At 35.1% G+C, this 6,511-nt stretch overlaps 1 long non-coding RNA gene across 1 annotated transcript; it reads left to right on the plus strand.

Annotated features, from left to right (window-relative positions):
- Nucleotides 1-3,795: 3,795 nt before the first annotated feature.
- On the plus strand, nt 3,796-6,194 carry LOC149650556 (uncharacterized). The gene is made up of 3 exons (XR_016371571.1): nt 3,796-4,282; nt 4,376-4,717; nt 5,988-6,194. It is a non-coding gene; the product is annotated as an uncharacterized LOC149650556 (long non-coding RNA).
- Nucleotides 6,195-6,511: the final 317 nt, after the last annotated feature.

Raw genomic sequence — 6,511 nt, forward strand, 5'->3', positions numbered from 1 at the left:
TATTTCACGACCAACTCTCCTCGTGAATGTTACGTGAATTGACTTGTTAGGGTTAACCGCTAGGTTATTATTGGAGCACCACTTAGCAATCGCATTTAGATCCTGTTGCAAAAGATTGCTGTCAAGTTTAGAATTGATATGCTTTGAAATTTTGTTATCGTTGCGAATTGGAGGAGACAAGAGTGACGGACCGAAAATTGTAAGTCGTACAAATAAATGTTAAATAGTAGCGGCCCCAGCGATGAACCTTGCGGAACACCGCAAGAGACCGCGTATCTGCTGGAAGTAAGTTTCGAATTACATTTCAGGACGTTCGTACGACCAGCCAAGTAGTGCATAACCCAAGCCAAGAGGTCACCCGATAAACCAAGCGCCTCCAGTTTGTCACCAAGGTATTGATGTGATACACGGTCGAACGCCTTGGCAAGATCGAGGTAGACTACATCGACCTGGCCCTGACCCTCCACCGCCGGAGCCACATAATCCAGGAACGCTACATGGTTGGTGTCAACACCACGCCCTGGAACAAAACCGTGTTGACAATTGTTCGGTAAGGCACTAAACCAACGTTGCAGGTACTGATGCATTACACGATCAAAAATCTTTGCCAAAACACATAGAAGCGAGATTGGTCGATAGTTTTTGACTTCGCACGACGCCCCACCTTTATAAATCGGAACTACTGCAGCTATTTTCCATTTCTCGGGGAATGTTCTAGTACTAATCGATAAATTAAAAATATGAACTAAGGGAGACAAAAGCAAATCACCGCATCCTTTTATAATAAAGGCGGGAATATTGTCTATGCCAGTGGAAAGCTTGTTTGGCAGGTTAAGAAATGGAACATAATAAGAATAAGCCTTTTTACTTTTATTAGCATTAGCCATTGGTTGAGTGAGGCTGCTGCGATTGTACTGTCCCACCAGTATACGTACGGGAGGTACGTAATTCATTTCTAACTTAAAAAACATTTCCCTCCTATATGCGGTTTCAAGCCCATCAAATAACGGTCTACCGTCTAAGTTAATGTTTTCTATAGTGTATGTTTTAATTAAAACAGCAGTAGTTGCCATGATATCATGAATGACTTCATCTGATAAACCGTGTTTTTCTTTAAGTTTTAGAGCATAATTTGCCTCTATAAACTTTTGTACCGGTACATCATGATTATCTCTTTCATTAGGTACAAACTCTTCAAATTGCTCAACATTATTCGGAATTCCCAAATCAATATTTTTATGTTTTCGGAACTTATGAGTACGATAAGAGTTATGGTTTTTGAACACTACCCCACATGCATTGCAACGGAAAGATATTTTTGCAGAATGTTTGTGACTGCGAAGAACGTGTCGTAGTAGCAGTTTATCATCCTGGGTGTAGTAGCTGCAGAATTGACAAACTAGAATTTGTGCCATCTCTACAATTTAGAAAGTGGCATTTGCCTAAACAAAAACATTTTTCGACGTTATTTTGTTATTGTTTATCAATGGGATTAACTTAGTTGGGGCCCAATCTTTAATACCTAGGCTCTAGCTTAATGGCATTATAGACAGTTTTAATACCTAGGCTCTAGCTTAATGGCATTAAAGACAGTTTTAATACTAGTACTGTATTTATTAACTGAACGGTATTATAATAGGGACTTAGCTCCGCCCCCTGACGCCATTCTGGTATTTCTTTTTTTTTATTTCAGAGTTTGAGGCTATTTCAGCCTGTCTTCTTGCTTATCTAGCTAGAGAGAGGTTCAGTGACCTAGTACTGCCAAGTTTCTATTACTGGCTTTACAACTTCATTTTCCCTTTAAAAGCCAGAATGTCTATTTTTGTACATTTAGAATAGAATGCTATTGGTTGTTGGGGAATCATGTGGAACAATATTGAAGGAGTGAATATTAATAATAATATTAAGCAGTCAATTATCATTATTGAATTATATTATTATTATTATCCATACCATTTACACAAGTAGGCCTGGCTTTAGACTCACACAGTGAGTCAGGCCTCCTTGTGTAAACCCTGAAGCCTGGCCTCCCTGTGTAAAATCCTCCTAGTATGTAAACTATTATAGACTAACAAATTTGCCGTAAATCTTTAATTTTCCCGCCTTAACAAGAGTACCTTCCACTTTAATAACCCTTACATCAAAACTTGCAGAGGTTAACGGTAATAGTTAGTATAGGGCGCTGTCGGTTAGCTGTGGCATAGGGGCTAGCCACCACCCCTCTATGCATTGTAAAGGCGTTAGATAAGTGGCAATAAGTCGCAAGATGACTTGGTCCAATTAGCTAGCTGAACTTACATCTTTGTGCTATTTAATCTTTTATGAAATTATAAATACACTATCCTACCTTTTTTGTTCAACTGCCTTTCCATGCCCAAGGTTTGAAGTTAAGAAAAATTACACAAATATACACATTCAAAATATTGTAAGGAAATTTTTTTGAATATATTAAAAGCATTTGAAAATTAAAAACATTTTAATTTAAAAATATCCATAGTTTCCACTAAAGGGGATTTTTGCCTTTCCCCCAGTGTTGCCAGACCGTTGATGAGTCAGAAGACTGAACAAAGATGGCTAAAAGTTCAGATTGAGTCAGTATTCAGCACTTGACTAACCTGTTACACCAAGGGTCTGACAACACTGCACTGACTTTAAGCTAAGAGGGAGGGAAGGGGAGGGATTTTCTGTAGCCTCAACAGTGAAAACTATCTATTTTTAATAACGTTAAATACAAAAAAAAATAATTTTACCTATTCGTTAAAGTTTTCCAACGTTGATAAGTTCTTTTTCAACAAAAAGTTATCTAACAGTATCTTGAGTCCAGACTAAACTAAACCAGTTAGGCTTAGTTTTTGAATATCAGAAAAGCATTCAAATGATGCTATTTCATTTTAAAAAATAACCTTTATTTATCTAGAATGCTACTAAACTTAATGGATTATCATTAATAATTACTTACCAAAGTAGCAATAAATATCTTCCTTGGTCAATTAATTCTAGGAGAGCGGTCGCTCTCTTAGATAAGACTTGATACTGCCTCTAATGCTAAAGGAGGGTTCTTTGATTGGCCGTAACTTTTTTCGTATTGTGTTTCCTGCTTTGAAATTTTGCCAGTGAACTAAAATTTGGGCCCTAATTATGTGGTTAAAATTTCAAAGAGATCCAACTAATAGTTAATTCTATAAAGAAAAAAGTTGTTAAGGGTGGTTTTAGAATTCATAAAATGAATCAGACATTCGGTGAAAAATACTATATTTTTCCATAGACATAACATGGGAATTTTATAGAAAGTGGGGGTCAACCCCGCAGGGCTATAAGGAAAACTATTTATTCGATACGCTTGGGAACCATCTTAAATGAAAGAGGACAGTTCATTGTAGCGCCTTTTCTTAGTTTCATTAAGATCAATTAAGTTTAACTATTGATTTTTATCAATATAAACTCATACTTCTAGGTGTATTTTGGGTATTGAAGTTACGGCGTTTTACCACTGTTAGAGACACGCATTTTAGCCCTAATATTCTAGGAGAGCGATAGCTCTCTTAGATAAGACTTCATACCGACTTTAATGTATAAGGATGGTTTTTTCATTGGTTATAACTTTTTTTGTATCGTATTAACTGCTTTGAAAAAATTCCACAGAACTACAATTCGGGCCCTAAATATGTGGTTAAAATTTCAAAAAGATCCATCCATTAGTTTTTCTTATAAAAAATAAAGTTGCTAAGGGTGGTTTTCATTTCCATAAAAATAATCAAAGATTTTGACGAAAACCTCGAAATTTTCCCATAGAAATAACATGGGAAAATATTTTACAGATAACCATCTTGTTGTAGCCGTCGTGATATAACTATACGTTTGTTTGATTTGAAAACGGTTTTAAACGAAAGCCTCATATTTAGTATTTGTGCTTTCCAGCTTTCATTGATTAATTTTAAGTTTAAGTATGTTTAATTTTAAATTTTCAAAATTACCCCAATCTGCGTTATTTAAGCATGGATAGACTGATTTACTAGAAAATATCAGCGCGACCAAAATTGGCCTTTTTTGCGTTTAGTTGCGTCATATTAATCCGATTGTTTTTTCTTAATGCCTTTTGGTTGAAATGGCCTATCGGTAGTGAGATAAGACTGCTTTAATATTGCCGCCGTGACAATATTACCCAGTTTGTGGCGGCCGCCATTTTCTTAAGGGGAAAAAATTTGAGAGTGGGTCCTTTTTCGTTGTCATTTTCATATTTTTTGAGGATTTTCTGATGGATGGATTTTAAATATAATATAAAGTAGGTTTCAAGCTTTAATATAAGCCTAATTTCTTAATTTTCCACCTTTTTATTGTCCCACAATCTATTCCTAAAGTTGCCACTTTTTTTAAGGCGGTGAAACCCGTGAAATTGCGCTAAGCCTTGGTTGCTTCAGCGCCGAAAACAGCTGTAGTCACTGTAGTGAGACATGTTTGTATGCGGTCAGTGTGTTGTTTTTGCCTTTTAATGCTTCTAATCGTGATGCGTGTCGAGGTTTACGAATCCAATGTGTGTTGCGAAATGAAAATCAAGGGTGGATACTATATGATCTATGCTTTAAAAGGAATTTGACGGCGCCAGGCCTTGCCAAAAGTCAGATCTTGGATTATCGCATGTCAATGATATAAGAAATTGACCCTCGGATATCCTGTGACTAGGAGATGCTTACAAAGTTACTAACCCTCGATTTTGGAGGTAGATACTGTGTAGTGACACTTAAAGTAACGATTTAATCTTATAAACAGACTACCATCATAAGCCCATATCGTAAATTAACCGCTGTTGATATCAAAGCTTAATTGAAATACCATTACCAATTTTTTTAACTCAATGAATCTTAAATATCAACATCAAAAATTATCTTCTGAAAGAGATATCTACTTATATTCCATTCAAATTTCTCGCAACATTTCAAATTAGCGAGTAGAAATGTGCAAATGAAGTTCAAACCGATTAATTGGGCAAATTGCTATACTGGTCACTGTTACCGATCACGGATAGATTTCCGTCCTTCTTTAGTGTTTATTATGCTTGTAAAATGGTAAGCAAAATCTGTGATTAAAGTTTAAAATAGACATGGGCAAAAAGGGCTTTATAAATATCAACTCGATTACCGAATATCTAAATTTGACTAAAATTAACAAAATATTCCCTTCATGGTTAAAAATCTTGTTTGAAGCAGCAAGCCATCCAATCCTTATTTACCTTCTTTTGAAAAAAAATAATAGGTTGATACCTCTTTCAGTAGATTATTCATTGATATTTCGGTTTCATTGAGTTTAAAAAAAATTGTTCCACCATTGGTTAATTTTCAATATTGACCAATCGATAATCACAAATTTTAATAACTAAATTACAAAGACCGGTTCAAAACCATATTAGTTTTGAAACGATTAAATTATAATTTTAAACATATATACTAGTTAATTCCTCGTAGGTAATTAGTTTATTGCCTTAGTGAAATTAATGCTGAATATTATATACACAAAGTAAATAATAAATTAACTTCTAAAATTTAAATGTAAAGTGTGTGCATTATTTCCCAATTAATAAAAGATATCCACCTATTTTCATTCAAATTAATTTCTAATTTGTGGATAATGGATAGAAAATGTCGAGCTCTAATTGCGATATAGCTAAAATCAATCCCACCGGCTATTTATAATACAATATAACCTTTGCCCTATGTTTACTGTTTTGAATTTTATTTGTAAAATTTAAAACATAAAAAAGTATTCAAATTTTTTTAATTAAATAATTATTAATAAATTTCAATAAAATAAATTCTGGTTAAATACATAACACTACTTTTTATTAAGTTTCTGAAATTATCAGAGCTAAATATCAAAGACACATATTTAATTGCTCTCATTTCGACACAACTGCAACCGTATAGATTTATTCATTTAATAACATTTCTCATTTCTAATTATTTAAATTCAAAGGGCTGTATTAACTTTTAAAGGTGAAAACCCAGCTGACTCAGAAGTAAACAAATACCAGGCTGCCAGGCTGTCTCTAACAAAACAGAGTTGGCCATTCTCGCTTATGAGAAATGAATCCTTGTCAAGTTGTCATATGCATCTATGGACTTTAGGAGCTCCAGGACTTCCAACTGAAGCAGGGTGGGAAATAGGGATTTTTTTTAACTAGACATTGGGCCAGCGACCCCCCTGCCCTGGAATAAATGAACTGGTCCATGACCATTGACCAGGGCGCGGCGTCTGCTAAAGTAAAGAAGTGGGTAATTAAAATAGTTGAGACATGGACGAAATAATCAGTATTGTTTCGTCCATGGTTGAGATAATGTCTGGACCCTGGTTACCCTAGAATTTCCTTAGTGGTCCTGTGGAGTCTGTGGCCCACTGCTCTCACTCCGATTAAATTTTTAAACTGGTCATTTTCCCTGGTCCACCGCCTTATTTACAACGCTGAACTGAAGATTTCTTTTGACCGGACCATAGCCTACTCGATCACGCGCAACACGTA

This window comes from Phalangium opilio, unplaced genomic scaffold (genome assembly GCF_054372755.1).
Source record: "Phalangium opilio isolate 3A_F unplaced genomic scaffold, DU_Popi_V2 ptg000086l_1, whole genome shotgun sequence".
Lineage (NCBI taxonomy): Eukaryota > Metazoa > Arthropoda > Arachnida > Opiliones > Phalangiidae > Phalangium > Phalangium opilio.